Source organism: Oryctolagus cuniculus, chromosome 1 (genome assembly GCF_964237555.1).
Source record: "Oryctolagus cuniculus chromosome 1, mOryCun1.1, whole genome shotgun sequence".
Lineage (NCBI taxonomy): Eukaryota > Metazoa > Chordata > Mammalia > Lagomorpha > Leporidae > Oryctolagus > Oryctolagus cuniculus.
Genome location: NC_091432.1, coordinates 191306986 through 191322988, shown reverse-complemented (window position 1 = coordinate 191322988; position 16003 = coordinate 191306986). Strand labels below are relative to the sequence as shown.

General features: G+C 37.7%; 1 protein-coding gene across 4 annotated transcripts in view; it reads left to right on the top strand.

Annotated features, from left to right (window-relative positions):
* The window catches only part of LINGO2 (leucine rich repeat and Ig domain containing 2), a 1403193-nt gene that overhangs the window by 1373202 nt on the left and 13988 nt on the right, over positions 1–16003 (top strand). The window lies entirely within an intron of this gene.

Genomic DNA, 16003 nt, shown 5'->3' with positions numbered 1-16003 from the left:
GACTAAGCACTTTATCATTACCTTATCATCCATCAACGCAGCTGTTTCTTGTCTAAACTTTCTTTTTAAACAGCATACAACAACTATCACCTCTTACCTTTCTTACTTGTGTTTTTTTAAAAACATGGTGGCTGATTGCAATTCTTCATTTCGCTTTCTCCATTTTATCGGTATCTCTAATTCTTATCACCATTTATTTGAGGATCTTTTTATGCACAGTTCTCCTGTCCTCAGAGGAAATTCATGTCTTTCTTTGGCTTTTCTACCCTGAGAGATACTACTGCTTCAACAAACCAACCATTATCCCATAACAAATGATAATAATGGAAGCTACTATTTATGTGCTAGACACCTTACAGATACCATCTATATTTTGTTTATTTTGTTTTATTATCACAGATTAATAGAGGATATGATAAGAATCACTGGCTATCATCCATATCACACAGCTAACAAATGTCAAAATGAGAATTTGAAGCTAAAACTTTTGGTATTTCTGTTTTCCTGTGTCAGTTACTTAAGTCTACTCCCTGATGTTTTTATTTGTGTTGAGCGGGAAATAAATACACAGCATACAAAAAATATAAGTATAAACATATCCAACTTCACACAGTAGGTTTAAAAAGGTACTAATCACTGCGCCTGAGAGTTCCTTTGATCAGAATTAATGGAAAGGCCCTAGTAAGCTCCCTATGGATTTTAGTTTCCTGCCTTATCCTTAATGAAACGAAGTTCATCTTGTCAAACCTTGGTCACAGTTGGACATTATGAGTAAGCTTTGATTGTAAGACTTCTACTGACGGTGCAAGCTAAATGCAGTCAGCAGTTTGCCCTTCCAGACTACAACTGAGAAATATTTTTGATGAGAATAATAAAGCGCAATTCGCCTCCACAGTTTTCAAGCTACATCAAAGAGCTTGGATGAGACAGAGCCCAAGATTATTGACTTTTGCCTACTGAAGGACAGTAGTAGAATATTCCAGATCTGAAGAGACTTCCTTGCTGTCTGCTTGCTAAGTACTCATCCATCTTTGTTGTTGTTGTTGTTTATCAGACAGTATTTCTCTTGACTAAATCCCTAACAATTATTTGAGCTCCTTTCTTGTTTAGTTGCACCTGTGATCAGATAGTATGTTCCATGGTAGAAACACTCAGGGCCCAGTGAAGGAATCTAAACAGTGAAGAACATTTACCTAAACTATTCTTGAAATACATAAGAAATAATATACCAAATATCTCCTTATCAAAGTGGTGATATGTAGTTTAGGCAAACTCTGCCAAGGAGACAGTGCTCTCTGGTGTAAAAAGAAAAGCCACTTTTCCCCATCAATTCCAAATAAGCTGAAAAGAATAAGGCATACTTGTTTTTTAAAAAAATCTTGAACATAAAGAGCCATGCATTTATAGTAGAAAATACATTTTCCCTAACCTACCACAGCCACATTAAGTATATTTGAAAATTTTTATTTTTAAGTCATGCAAAATCATTCATCTGCTCAGAGACCCCACACCTCTTGGTCCAGGCACGGACACATTTGAGGGAACCAGGAATTCTGGAACCTGTTACTGCTTTAAGTTCCCCCATCTAAGTGAAAGACACTAGATCCCACCCAGTTTTCAAAAGACTGGAAATGCACTTTTCTTCGTCTTATCCTACAGCTTCCACAGCCAATTCATAAATGGAGTGCTTCTGGTCTGCCTCAGGTAACACCTCTTGGCTATGTCTGTACACCATGGCCCTTGCTGCAGCCACTACTCATGCTATTTCTGACTTGAATTAAGTCAACAGCCTCCTGAGTTTCCAGGTTCAAGTCTTTCCCTTCTTGGAAGTCTGTTTTTCATGCTGCAGTCAGATTAATCTTATATCACTCTTTTGCATAAAACCCATTAATGGTTTCCCATGCCCACAAGATAAAGTGCAAACAGCTTATCACAGTTTACAAGCCTCTTAGAAATTGTTCCCCTAATTACTTCTTCAACCTCTTTTCTCTCAGGTTTTGTTCCAACCATTCTGGACTGCTTTAATTTCTATGTAGTTAATTATTTATATTTTTTTTTCAGACCTATTGTCATGTTTAATCCCAGTGAGAGTCAAGTTGGGAGTTGATAATTTCTTTCTGTTTTTTTTTTTTTTTTTTTTTTTTTTACAGAGGATCAGTTTAGTATACATTAAGTATAAGTATTTATATATAAGTATTTATATTTAAGTATAAGTATTTATATTTTTGAGATGGACGATGGATAGAAAGAGCTCCATTATGCTGATTAACTCCCCAAATACCTGCAGTAGACACGGTCAGGCCATGCTAAAGCTTGGAACCGAGAACAGTTTGGAGCTACATATGTGTAGCAGGGACTCAGCATCTTGAGCCATTACTACTGCCTCATAGGGTATGCATAAGCAGGAAGCTGCAATTGGAAAAAAGGCCAGGTCTCAAATCCAAACACTCCCATATGGGATGTGAGCATCTTAACCTAGCATTTTTTTTTTTTTTTTTTTTGGACAGGCAGAGTTAGACAGTGAGAGAGAGAGACAGAGAGATCTAAAGGTCTTCCTTCCATCGGTTCACCCCCAAAATGGTCGCCACGGCCGGCACACTAGGCCGATCCGAAGCCAGGAGCCAGGTGCTTCCTCCTGGTCTCCCATGCGGGTGCAGGGCCCAAGGACTTGGGCCATCCTCCACTGTCTTCCCAGGCCACAGCAGAGAGCTGGACTGGAAGAGGAGCAATCTGGACAGAATCGGTGCCCCAACAGGGACAAAAACCCAGGGTGCTGGTGCTGCAGGCGGAGGATTAGCCTAGTGAGCTGTGGTACCGGCCTTAACCTAGCATCTTAATTGCTACTCGAAATGTCCTCCCCATACTACTTTAAGACCCCAAACATAGAATGTCTTCCATTGTTTCCATGTCTCTGTACATAGTGTTCTGTATGCCTAGAACTCACTATACCTCTCCACCAAGGATGGGGAGGGGAAGAGTATGAAAGGATATTTATATACTGTATATTATTTATATACTGTATATTTATATATACTGTTATATATATTGTCCCAAGTCTATTTCATGCAATTCCATATTAACTCTAAGTACACTACGATAAATTAGAAATATGTGCTATAATAGCTAAAGCAATAAATAAAAATAAGATAAAGAAATATGGATTAAAAAGTCAAAAGAGAAGTTGAAATTCAATAATAAAAAAACAAAGTCAAATAAGGCAAAGGAGGAGAAAGACAAGAGTAAAAAAATTTAAGAGGGAAATAGACATCAGATAACAAAATGTCATCCCTACATGCAACCGTATCAGTAATTATGTGAGATTAAAATAGATTAAGCAGGCCGGCGCCAAGGCTCACTAGGCTAATCCTCCGCCTTGCGGCGCCGGCACACCGGGTTCTAGTCCCCGTCGGGGCACCAGATTCTGTCCTGGTTGCCCCTCTTCCAGGCCAGCTCTCTGCTGTGGCCAGGGAGTGCAGTGGAGGATGGCCCAAGTACTTGGGCCCTGCACCCCATGGGAGACCAGGAGAAGCACCTGGCTCCTGCCATCGGATCAGCGCGGTGCACCGGCTGCAGCGCGCCGGCCGCGGTGGCCATTGGAGGGTGAACCAACGGCAAAGGAAGACCTTTCTCTCTGTCTCTCTCTCTCTCTCACTGTCCACTCTGCCTGTCAAAAAAAAAAAAAAAATAGATTAAGCAGTATAAAAAAAGGCAGAGATCATCAGACTGGATGCAATAGTAGTTAACTAACCACATGCTGTCAATAAGAACAGCTCTTTAAAAACAAAAACACAAATATATGGAAAGTAAAAGATGCACCATGAGAACCTTAATTTTAAGAAAGCTGGATTCGCTATATTAATCACTGAAAGTGTCACACCACAGTTGGTGTGTTCCACATGACTCAATAGCAGCTCGAGGACAATGGCAGGAAAATGAGTTGTGAACTCAGATAAAGGATATTTGTGCAAGATAGAGAGTCATCAATGCCAAAGCAAATATTGTTTGTTTAGATACTTCTCAGGATCATGTTTGTGAGCATTTTTAAAAATTTTTATTCATTTACTTTATTAATTTGAAAGGCAGAGAGACAAGACAGAATTAGAAACAGAGAGAGCTTCCATCTGATGGTTCACTCCCCAAATGCCCACAACAGCTGGGCTGAACCAGACCAAAGTCAGGAAACTGAAACTCAATCCAAATCTCCCACATGGATAGCAGGAACCCAACAACTTGAGCCATCACCTGCAGCCTCCCAGGGTGCTTATTAACAGAAAATTGGAATTGGGAGCTGAGTCGGGACTTGAATCCAGGCATTCCAACATGGGATGCAGATGTCCCCAACATTGTCTTAACCACTAGGCCAAACACTCACCTACTTGTTATAGGATACTTCCAAACTGGTTGGAGGAATCTCTATATAGCCCTCAAAATTGGGTTGGCTCACCCGATGCACAGCCCTCTAATTTCATCAGGGATGATGGGCAAAAGTAGGAATTTGTTTGCATTGCACAGAGTAAGGAGTCAGGCAGCTATTGCTCAATTCCTGGACTCTTCAAGAGATTAAAGGCAGTTAATTTTATAGTTTATAATGGGATTGAGCAAGGTGTGATCAGCTCTTATGTAGGCCTCTGGTTGGTCCACAGTGTGTGAACTTCCTTTGACTGCTCAGTGATAAGAGCTAGTATGTTTCTTTTGAGATGGCAAAGCCAAGCTCTGGATTTTTCTGGGTCTAAGGGTAAATTATCACTTTGATCAGGGCCTGAGCTCTGCAAAGCTCTCAGAATAGAAGCTAGCATTATATAAGGATATATATGTGCAGTATGAATATTTGTGATTCAAGTCTTGGGTCTGAATTTACCCTGGTGTCACTCCCTGAATTTAATGAGATACTCTTTTTATACATTTGTATTTATTAATATATAGAGAAGATTTCACAAAATTCACAGATATGATTCCAAGCATAAAATGACACCATCCTCCCACTTCCCCTCTCCCCTTTCCTTTTCTTTCTCTTTTTCTTTTGATTTTTTGTGCTATCATACTTTCAGTTTACTTTATAATCATAGACTCAGTGCTCCCTAAACAAGGAACTCTGCAAGTAAAAAGTAGAGAGACCACCGTTCTCTTCATATGGGAGCTGCAGGCTAAGGAAGCGATATTGAAGGCTGACAAAGTCCGGATCAAGGTGTCAGGGATAGGGCCTCAGCTTCAGGATTGCGGTTTATTGAACATATTCATTTCACCTTCCGCTGTCCAGGGAGTGGTAGGCTTCAAGTGTGTTTCCAGTGGAACATAATTATTTGAAAATAGTTTCACCTCTGGATTTAATAACCAGAGACACTATATCTTATGTACTGGCCTAAAAGGGCAACCACATTTTCAGCTGAGTTCTTTTTAAATCTCAGTTCTAAAATGGAAGGAAGCAGATTGTTTGTTATTGTCATGTTGAATATTCTCCTCTTAGTCTTGTATTTTGGTGCTTTGTTTTCTGAAAACTAAGGAATGAACTACAATGAAATGGACCTAAATATATTACTCTGCAAAAAAATTATTGAAAAGAAAGGAATATTACTAGAGGCAAATATGGATTCATATGATCATAAAAGATCATATCAAAAATTGGACATCTCTTAGTATCACCACATCAATATACATGAAACAAAAACCTATATAATTTAGGGAGTTACTCAAAAATTCATATATATATAGCTGCATATTTTAATACATATCTCTCTAATTTATATAGTAATAGAGACAGTTAATAATAAAGATTTAGAATATCTTAACAATACAATCAACTATATTAATCTTAATGGCTTAGAAACCATTACACACACACACACACACACACAAAATTGCCCAGGGCCTGAGCTGTGACATAGCAGGTAAAACTGCTTCCTGTGATATTGGCATCCCATATAAACACCAATTTGAGTCCTGGCTGCTCTACTTCCAATTCAGCTCCCTGCTAATATGCCTGGAAAAGCACCAAAAAATGGCCCAAGTACTTGGATCCTTGCACCCACCTGGGAGACCCAGAAGCTCCTGGCTCATGCCTAGGCCTGGCCCTGCCTGGCCCAGCTCTGGTTGATGTGGCCATTTGCAGAGTGAACCGGTAGATGCAGACCTCTCTCTCTCTCTTTCTCTCTCTTTTTCTCTGTAACTCTCTTTCAAATAAATAAATTAAATCTTAAAAAAAAAATGCCCATCAATTTAAGTAGACATAGAATGGTCACCAGGATTGATCACATGCTGGTCCAGTAACACCAGTCTAGATACTGCTCAGGGTCGTTTTTGTGGCTCTTTAAATTTTTTTATTTAGGGCCGGCGCCGTGGCTCACTAGGCTAATCCTCCGCCTGTGGCACCGGCACACCGGGTTCTAGTCCCGGTTGGGGAGCTGGATTCTGTCCCAGTTGCTCCTCTTCCAGGCCAGCTCTCTGCTGTGGCCCAGGAGGGCAGTGGAGGATGGCCCAGGTCCTTGGGCCCTGCACCCCATGGGAGACCAGGAAAAGCACCTGGCTCCTGCCTTTGGATCAGCGCGGTACGCCGGCCACGGCAGCCATTGGAGGCTGAACCAATGGCAAAGGAAGACCTTTCTCTCTCTCTCTCTCTCTCACTGTCCACTCTGCCTGTCAAAAAAAAATTTTTATTTATTTGAGATAGAAAGAAACAGAGAAAACTCATCCACTGGTTCACTCCACAAAATGCCTGCAATAGCCAGAACTGAGTCAAGATTAAAACTCTGCATAGTGTGTTTTCTCATCACAACAGACTCAAATGAAATGTAAAAAATAAAAGAGTCAATACATAATAATATATCTAAAAAAAGACCTAAATTTTTTAAATGAACCAAGTAAATCCTAATTCATTAATGAGTCAGAGAAGGAAATAAATTATGAAGCATTTTTGACTGAATGATAATTTTTTATAAAAATACAATTAAAATTTTTAGAATGCAGCTAAAGCAAAGCATGGGGGGAGGGTGTTTTAATAGTTTTTCAACATTTATTAGAGAAGAAATGTCCAATGATACAAAGTTCCTCCTTAGGAAGCTAAAATAATTATAAAGAGCAAACTGGACCCAAAGTAAATGGAGAGTCAGAAATAATAAGGATAAGAACAGAAATTAATGAGATTTAAAACAGCACACAATACAGAAAGTCAATATCTGCAAATACTTGGTTCCTTGAAAAGTTCAATAAAATTGAAAAAAGTCTAGCTGCCTTAAAACAACAAAAAAAAAAAGAGAGCGCAAAGAAAAGTGCAGTTTACCAATATCAAAAATGAAAGAGATGACCTCTAGATCTCACAAATATTAAAAGAATAATAAGGGAAGTTTATGAAATTTCAGACAAATATACTAGCTTAGATGCTATGGAAAAATTCTTTGAAGGAAACAAATTATCAAAACTGATACAAAACAAATACAAAATCTAAATATTCCAATATCTACTAAGGAAACTAATTTGTATTTCAGAATCATCCCACAAAGAAAATTGTAGATTCTGCTGGTTTCACTGATAATTTCTGGAAAATATTTTGAAAACAAATATTAATTGTATCTAAAATCTTAAAGAAATAGAGGACCAGGAAGTACTTTCCAACTGGCTTAATAAGCCTGTACTTCTCTGATAGCAAAACCACATTTAGGGAACTAAAATCTAGAGGAAAAATCCTCATGAAATAGAAAAGCATTAACCAAATATCAGCAAAAAGATACCAATAAAGTATAAAAATACAATTTATAAAAAATGACAAAGTAGTGTTTATCCCAGTACTGCAAGGCTGATTTAACAGAAAAAAAATGAATTTTATTATTTACCATATTAAAAAATAACAGAAAATGACAAGAAGATCATCTCCATAGATACATAAGATCAATTTTCAAAATGTGATACTCATTTGCAAAAAAAAAAAAATTCCTAGTTAACAGGGAAGGTAAGATAACTTCTCCAACCTAATGGAGCATCTATGGAGAGCCCAGAGTCAATGGGAAAGTTGGTGAAAAAGCAGAATGATTTTCCTGTAAGATTACGAACAAAATAGGGAAGATAGTTCTCTGTATTTCTATTTATTTATTTGACAGGCGGAGTTAGTGAGAGAGAGAGAGAGACAGAGAGAAAGGCTTCCTTCCGATGGTTAACCCCCCAAATGGCCGCTAAGGCTGGCGCGCTGCAGCCAGCACTATGCCGATCTGAAGCCAGGAGCCAGGCACCTCCTCCTGGTCTCCCATGGGGTGCAGGGCCCAAGCACTTGGGCCATCCTCCACTGCACTCCCGGGCCACAGCAGAGAGCTTGACTGGAAGAGGAGCAACCGGGACAAAATCCGGCGCCCCGACCAGGACTAGCCAAATGAGCCACAGCGCAGGCCTCTGTATTTCTATTCAATATTGTAAAAGAGATGCTAGCAAATGTAAAAAGACATGAAAAATAAGGACCTAAAAATTAGAAAAAATAGAACTATCTTGACTGGTAAGTGATAAAGTGTTTGCTGAAGGAAATAAAAGAAGGCATAAATAGAGTACCACATTCTTGAATTGCAGAACTCAATATTGTCATGTCAGTGCCCCACAAATTTGTCTGTAGAGTCAACACAATTATTATAAACATCCCAGAAGGCTTTAGAAATTGACAAACCACTGCTAAAATTTATGTAGAAATTCAAATGATCTCTAAGAGCCAAAGGGCTTTGCAAATATCTGATTTCAAGACTTAAACTTTACATCAAAATCTACAGTAACCAAGATAGTTGTGGTGTTGAGAAAGGGCAAAGTTTTAAGTCAAGGGAGTAGAATAGAATCCAGAGACAGATGAATGCAAATGTGGTCAACTGACTTTTTTATTAGTGTCCCAGGGCAATTCAATAGGAAAAGGAACGCCTTTAAAAAAAATGGTTCTGAAGGTGCAGACCTGTGGTGCGGCAGTTCATTCTCCACTTGAGATGCCTACCTGTATTCCATATCATGCCTGGTACCTGGTTTGAGTTCCAGTCACTCTACTTTCAATCCAGCTTCTAGCTGATGAGCATCCTGGTAGGCAGCAGGTGGTACCCCAATACTTGGGTCCCTGACACCCACATGGGAGATCTGGATGGAGTTCCTGGCTCTTGAATTTTCAGTTTGGCTGAGTCTTGTCTATTGCAGATATTTGGGTAGTAAACCACTGGATGGTAGTAAACCACTCTCTCTCTCTGCCTGTCCCTTTATCTCTCTGTCTCTCTGTCTTTAAAACAAAATGAATATATAAATTAATTGAAAAATACAAATAACACTGAAAAACCTAGGTAGCTGTAGAGAAAAGAAAAATCTCCATCTTGACCTCATACCATATACAAAACTGAATTCAAAATGGGTCCAACATGTAAATCATAAAACTACAATTTCCAAAAGAACAGGAAAACCTTCACAAGATTGGCAGGGGCAAAGACAAAGATCTCTCAGAACACAAAAAGAAAAAAAAAAAAGTTGAAGCCTTCTTACACAGATTTCAAAATTTAAAAGATAACATTGAAAAAAGGAAAAGGTAAGCCATAGACAAGCACAAAACACTCACAGTACATATTTATAGTAAAGAATTTATCTTTAGAATATGTAAATAACTTCTACATTTCAATATTAAAAAATCAACAGGTAAAATATTTGAACATAAAATTTATATGAGAATCTATAAAAATGGGCAATAAGCTCACAGAAAGGTGCTCAGCATACTAGTTATCAGGAAAATGCAGTAAGATAATACTGACTTACCCACTAAGGTGGATAAAATATAAAAGACTTGCAATACCGTATTGGAGGGGATACAGAGCACTCAAACTCTCATGCATGGCTAGTGTGAATGCTGAATGATACTGTCACTTTGAGGGAAGATCTGTCCATCTGCCTTTTTTTAAAGATTTATTTATTTATTTGAAAGGCAGAATTACAAAGGGAGAGAGAGAGAAACAGAGAGAGAGAGAAAAAAAATTATCTTCTATCTGTTGATTCAATCCCCAAATGGCCCAAATGGCTGGATCTGGGCCTATCCAAAGCCAGGAGCCAAGAGCTTCTTCAGGGTCTTGCTTATGGGTAGCAGGGGCCCAAGTACTTGGGCTATGTCTCTCTGCTTTGTCAGGCACATTAGCAGAGAGCTGGATTGCAAGTGGAGCAGCCAGGACTTGACCCAGCATCCATATGGGATGCCAGCATGGCAGATGGTGACCGAAACCACTATACCACAGTGCTGGCCCCAAGTGCTGTCCATTTCTTATAAATAGTAAACAAAGATAACCCTATTCTATGATACATAATTTTCATTCTTAGGTATATAAATAAGAGAAATGAAAACATAAGTACACAAAATGATGCCTATATTAACATTTACAATAGCTCTTGGACAAAGTCCAACAGTCTGAAAATAGGAAAACTGATAATTAAGTTGTCATAGATGCAGGCAATGCAATACTACCAGTGGTAAAAAGAGCAAACTATTGATATGTGCAACAGTATGTTTGAATCTCAAAAAAATTATGCTGAGTGAAAGACACTGGACATAAAAGAACACATATTATATTTATCTCATTGATGGAGAATTCTAGAAAATGAAAACTAATCTGTAGTGACAATGCAAATCAGCATTTGCTTTGGGCCTCTCAGACTAGAAGGGAGAGGGCAGTATTCTGTACCAAACTACGTGGTGTTTACAAAGGTGTAAACATTTTTCAAAATTCACTGGGTTGTACATATGAAATGGGTGGGTTTATTCTAGGATTGCACCAAACCATTGGTATGTTTTAGGTTTTCTTATTTATGAGCATTTTATAAGTATGACCATATTTCTTTACTACCCAGATTCTTTACTACACCTTCTCTGAGGTGGAGAAATGATTGGAAAAGAGGGGAGAGACGAGGCAAATAAAAAAACTATAATTTTCAATGAATCAGCCTGTGCATTAGACACTAATATAAATAACTTATTTGAGCAACTTAATATGTTATCCCTCTTAGTATTTTGTTTGTTTGTTCTGTTTAATACTTTTGGTTGAATACTGTAATCAATACACAATTATTCTTAAGTGCTGAAACTTAACTGAACAGTGATCGCTGTTAAATATAAGAGTGGGAATAAGAGAGGGAAGAGATGTGCAATTTGGGACATGCTCAAGCTGACTTACCTCAAACGGTAGAGTTAGAAACATACCAGGGGATTCCAATTCAATCCCATCAAGGTGGCATGTACCAATGCCATCTCACTAGTCCCAGTGATCAATTTCTGTTCACAATTGATCATAATGATAGGACTAAGAACCAAAGGGATCATATAAACAAGAATAGTGTCTGCAAATACTAGCTGATAGAATCAAAAAGGGCGAGAATGATCCAACATGGGAAGTGAGATACACAGCAGACTCATAGAATGGCAGGTGTCCTAAACAGCACTCTGGCCTCAGAATCAGCCCTTAAGGCATGCGGATCTGGCTGAAAAGCCCATGAGAGTATTTCAGGCATGGAAAGCCAAGACACTCTGGGGGGGAAAAAAAAAAAAAAAACTAAATGAAAGATCTCCGTGAGTGAGATCCCAGTGGAAAGAACGGGTCATCAAAGAAGGAGGTACCTTTCTCTGAAGGGAGGAGAGAACTTCCACTTTGACCATGGCCTTGTCTAAATATGATCAGAGTCGGTGAACTCAGGGGGCTTCCATAGCCTTGGCAGCTCATGACAAGAGCCTAGGGTGATTACTGATGCCATAAACAAGAGTGTCAATTTGTTAAGTCAACAACAGGAGTCACTGTGCACTTACTCCTCATGTAGGATCTTTGTCCTTAGTGTGCTGTACATTGAGATTTAATGCTATAACTAGTACTCAAACAGTATTCTTCACTTTATGTTTCTGTGTGGGAGCAAACTGTTGAAATCTCTACTTAATGTATGCTAAACTGATCTTCTGTATATAAAGAGAATCAAAAATGAATCTTGATGTGAATGGAAGGGGAAAGGGAGTGGGAAAGGGGAGAGTTGCGGGTAGGAGGGACGTTATGGGGGGGAAGCCATTGTAATCCATAAGCTGTTATTTGGAAATTTATATTCATTAAATAAAAGTTAAAAAAAAGGCATTCAAATTTTATCTTCTACTGCAAAATATATCCATAATATTTTAAACGTCAATATAGCCTCAAAAATTAAAATAGCATGGGGTGGGTGTTATAGCTCAGCAGGTTAAGCCACCAATTGCAGTGCCTGAGATCCAAGTCCCCATTACTCCACTTCTGATCCAGCTTCCTCTTAATGCACAGGGAATGAAATAGATGATGGCTCAAGTACTGGGTTCCTGCCACCAATGTGGGAGACTTAGATGGCATCAGCCTGACCCAGCCCAGGCTGTTGCAGGCATTTGGAACACAGCAGAAGGAAGATTTCTGTCTGTCTCTCCCTCTCTCTCACCCTGCCTCTCAAATAAATAAATTTTTTAAAAGGAAAGCATGCATCAAAATGGTAAACATACTGAACTTAGATATATTCAAATTTGGTGTAACACTTAACCTCATTGCTGCACTTGAACCCCCTGATGTTTGCACAATTTTATATTCTTTACATCTGATTGTGGATGCTCATTTAATCCTTCTATCCTGGTTAATTGTGGTCAAAAATGATTATTCAACTTTGTCAATCTGACAGGCAAAATTAATATTCCCTGTTGTTTAATTTCTTTCTTTGTTCACAAGTGAACTTGATCATCTTTTCACATATATATTGGCTGTTTTTAATTTTCATTACACTCAGGACTTAATTGTTTGTTGGTATTTATATTTTTCTTTATTAATGATTTTCTTATATATTACTATATTTAATTCATTATGAGTTTAATATGTATTCTCCACTTTCTGTCTCTCCATCTCTCTCTATAAATATGACAACTAAATGGATGGATTTTTTAAAAATGTATATTTTCCAGTTTAGCAATTGCTTGTTATAGTGTGTGTGTGTGTGTGTGTGTGTGCTTGATTGTTACACCAATACTTTTTAAATGCATACAATAGAATCAATCATTCTCCTTCCTGGTTTCTAGCATTGTTTACAGAAAATATTTCTTAACTCTAATAGTATATAACTATTTAATTTTCTTCTAGTACATTTATTCTTCGTTCAATTCATCCTAATTCACTTCTAATTTACTTTATTTGGGGTGAAGCTAAATATGCAATTTTCCCCACTAAATATTATGGAGTTATTTCTGTTGTTCTCAGTGAATTAAAGATGTTACCTATAACATAAACTGACTTTTCAAATATAACTCCCAGGTACCTTTCTCTGAAGGGAGGAGAGAACCTCCACTTTGACTATGACCTTGTCTAAACAAGATAAGAGTCAGAGAACTCAAAAGGCTTCCATAGCCTTGGAAACTCATGACTGGAGCATAGGGAGATTACTGATGCCATAAACAGGAGTGTCAATTTGTAAAGTCAACAACAGGAGTCACTGTGCACTTACTCCTCATGTAGGATCTCTGTCCTTAATGTGCTGTACATTAAGATTTAATGCTGTAACGAGTACTCAAACAGTATATTTCACTTTGTGTTTCTATGGGGGTGCAAACTGTTGAAATCTCTACTTAATGTATACTAAACTGATCTTCTGTAAAAAAAAAAAAAAAAAAAAAAAGAAATTATCAATTCCCAACTTGACTCTCACTGGGATTAAACATGACAATAGGTCTGATCTGATTTCATCATCATTTAAAAAATCATCTATTATTTTTCACTTTATGTTTCTGTGTGGGAGCAAACTGTTGAAATCTTTACTTAATGTATACTAAACTGATCTTCTGTATATTAAGAGAATCGAGAATGAATCTTGATGTGAATGGAAGGGGAGAGGGAGTGGGAGAGGGGAGGGTTGCGGGTGGGAGGGACGGTATGGGGGGGAAGCCATTGTAATCCATAAGCCGTACTTTGGAAATCTATATTCATTAAATAAAAGTTAAAAAAAATAACTCCTTACTCTTTGTCTTATTGACTATATACATTCATGTCTACATCACACTGTTTTATTATAATAATTTTGCATATAATGTTTAAATATATTACAGCCGTGGCACACTAGGTTAATCCTCCGCCTGCGGTGCCAGTATCCCATTTGGGCACCAGTTCTAGTCCTGGTTGCTCCTCTTCCAGTCCAGCTCTCTGCTGTAGCCCCGGAAGGCAGTGGAGGATGGCCCAATTGCTTGGGCCCTTGCATCTGGTGGGAGACCAGGAGAAGGTACCTGGCTCCTGGATTCGGATCGGCTCAGCAACAACCGTGGCGGCCATTTGGGGTGTGAACCAATGGAGGGAGGACCTTTCTCTCTGTCTCTCTCTCTCTCTAACTGTCTGCAGCTCTACCTGTCAAATAAATAAATAAAAATCTTTAAAAATATATATATTACAAAATGTTTTCATTACTACTTTTTATATTTCTCATGATATCATATGTATATTCTTCTGAGTTAACATTAATTAATTTTTCAAGTTCAAAATATTATTTGTAGTGTGTGGTTTTATTGAGAAAGAATTAATGTTATAACATGTAATGTTTCTACCTAAATATAGAGTATGAAGGGCACTTCAAAATTTCATGGAAATGGAATTAAATGCTGGTTATTTAGGTACAAAATATTTTTGAAATTTACATATATGAGGGATCTTCAAAAAGTCCATGCAGGATCCAGTGCTGTGGCGTAGCAAGTAAAGCTGCCACCTGCAGTGCCAGCATTCCACGTGGGCGCTGGTTCAAGTTTCAGCTGCTCCACTTCCGATCCAGCTCTCTACCATGGCCTGGGAAAGCAGTAGAAGATGGCCCAAGTTCTTGGGTCCCTGCATCCACATGGGAAGATCTGGAGGAAGCTCCTGGCTCCTGGCTGATCCAAAGATCAGCGCAGCCCCAGCTATGGCAGCCAACTGGGGAGTGAACCAGTGGATGGAAGACTTCTTTCTCTCTCTCTGCCTCTCATTCTCTCTGTGTAACTCTAACTTCCAAATAAATAAATAAATATTTTTAAAAGTTCATGCAAATGGTTTTATTAAAAAATTACAATGAATTTCAAAATTTTCCTGCTTTTTGGTAAGCTTTTTTATAATTCCTTTGTAGGGTTTAATAGTTGTCATACTAATTCTCTGTATTTCCTGTAAACTGTATTCTAAGGAAATTGATATTTCCAGAAATGCTATGACTGGAATAATTTCTATAATAATATTTTCTAAATGGTTCATTTTTGTATATTAGAAAATAATCATATTTATTTTGTACTATGCTAATGTAATTAATATCCTATTTGCTCTAACAATCTGTCAGTTTCTTTCAAATGGTTTTATGACAGCCATTAATTTACTCTGCAAATATTGATTGTTTTGCTACATATTTTCCAATAATTACACCTCCTATATTCCTATCTAATTAATTTGGCTAGCATTTTCTGAGTATTTACCTGGTTTTTACATTTTGGGGTAATTCTTTTAGTGACCTGATGATTCACAGTTAAGTTTGCTTCTAGTAGTTTTTTAGTGCATAGATTTCTTTAGATACAGACATAGCTATAGATTAGATATACATAGTATGTAAAAAACATAACTAGAATTATTCTCTTATTAATTGTTCTTTTTCAATTCAGGCATGAAAATGAAGGTTTATCGAATACCTTTTCATCCAAGAACATTGTTTCTAATTACTTAGCTTTGTGTTTTATATGAAGGATAACATATACTCTGGGGACTTAAGATTCAAAAGTACAACTCAACAATATACATCTTGCTATTCAGTTTAGTGTCTGGTGAGCTAAACACATTGAAGAAAACTCACTTCCAATCTCATTTAGTAGCTCTTTTACTTCACTGGGTTTAAATTTGAATATGAAAGATAATTTATTTGTTATTGAAAGTGTTTTTTTCTTAAAATCCCAACCCTTATCATTCATAAATACTTAATCCAAAATCATAAAAGGAGAATTCCCTTCTTAGCCATCCTTGTTCTGCTTCATTCCTAAGAGGAACATATA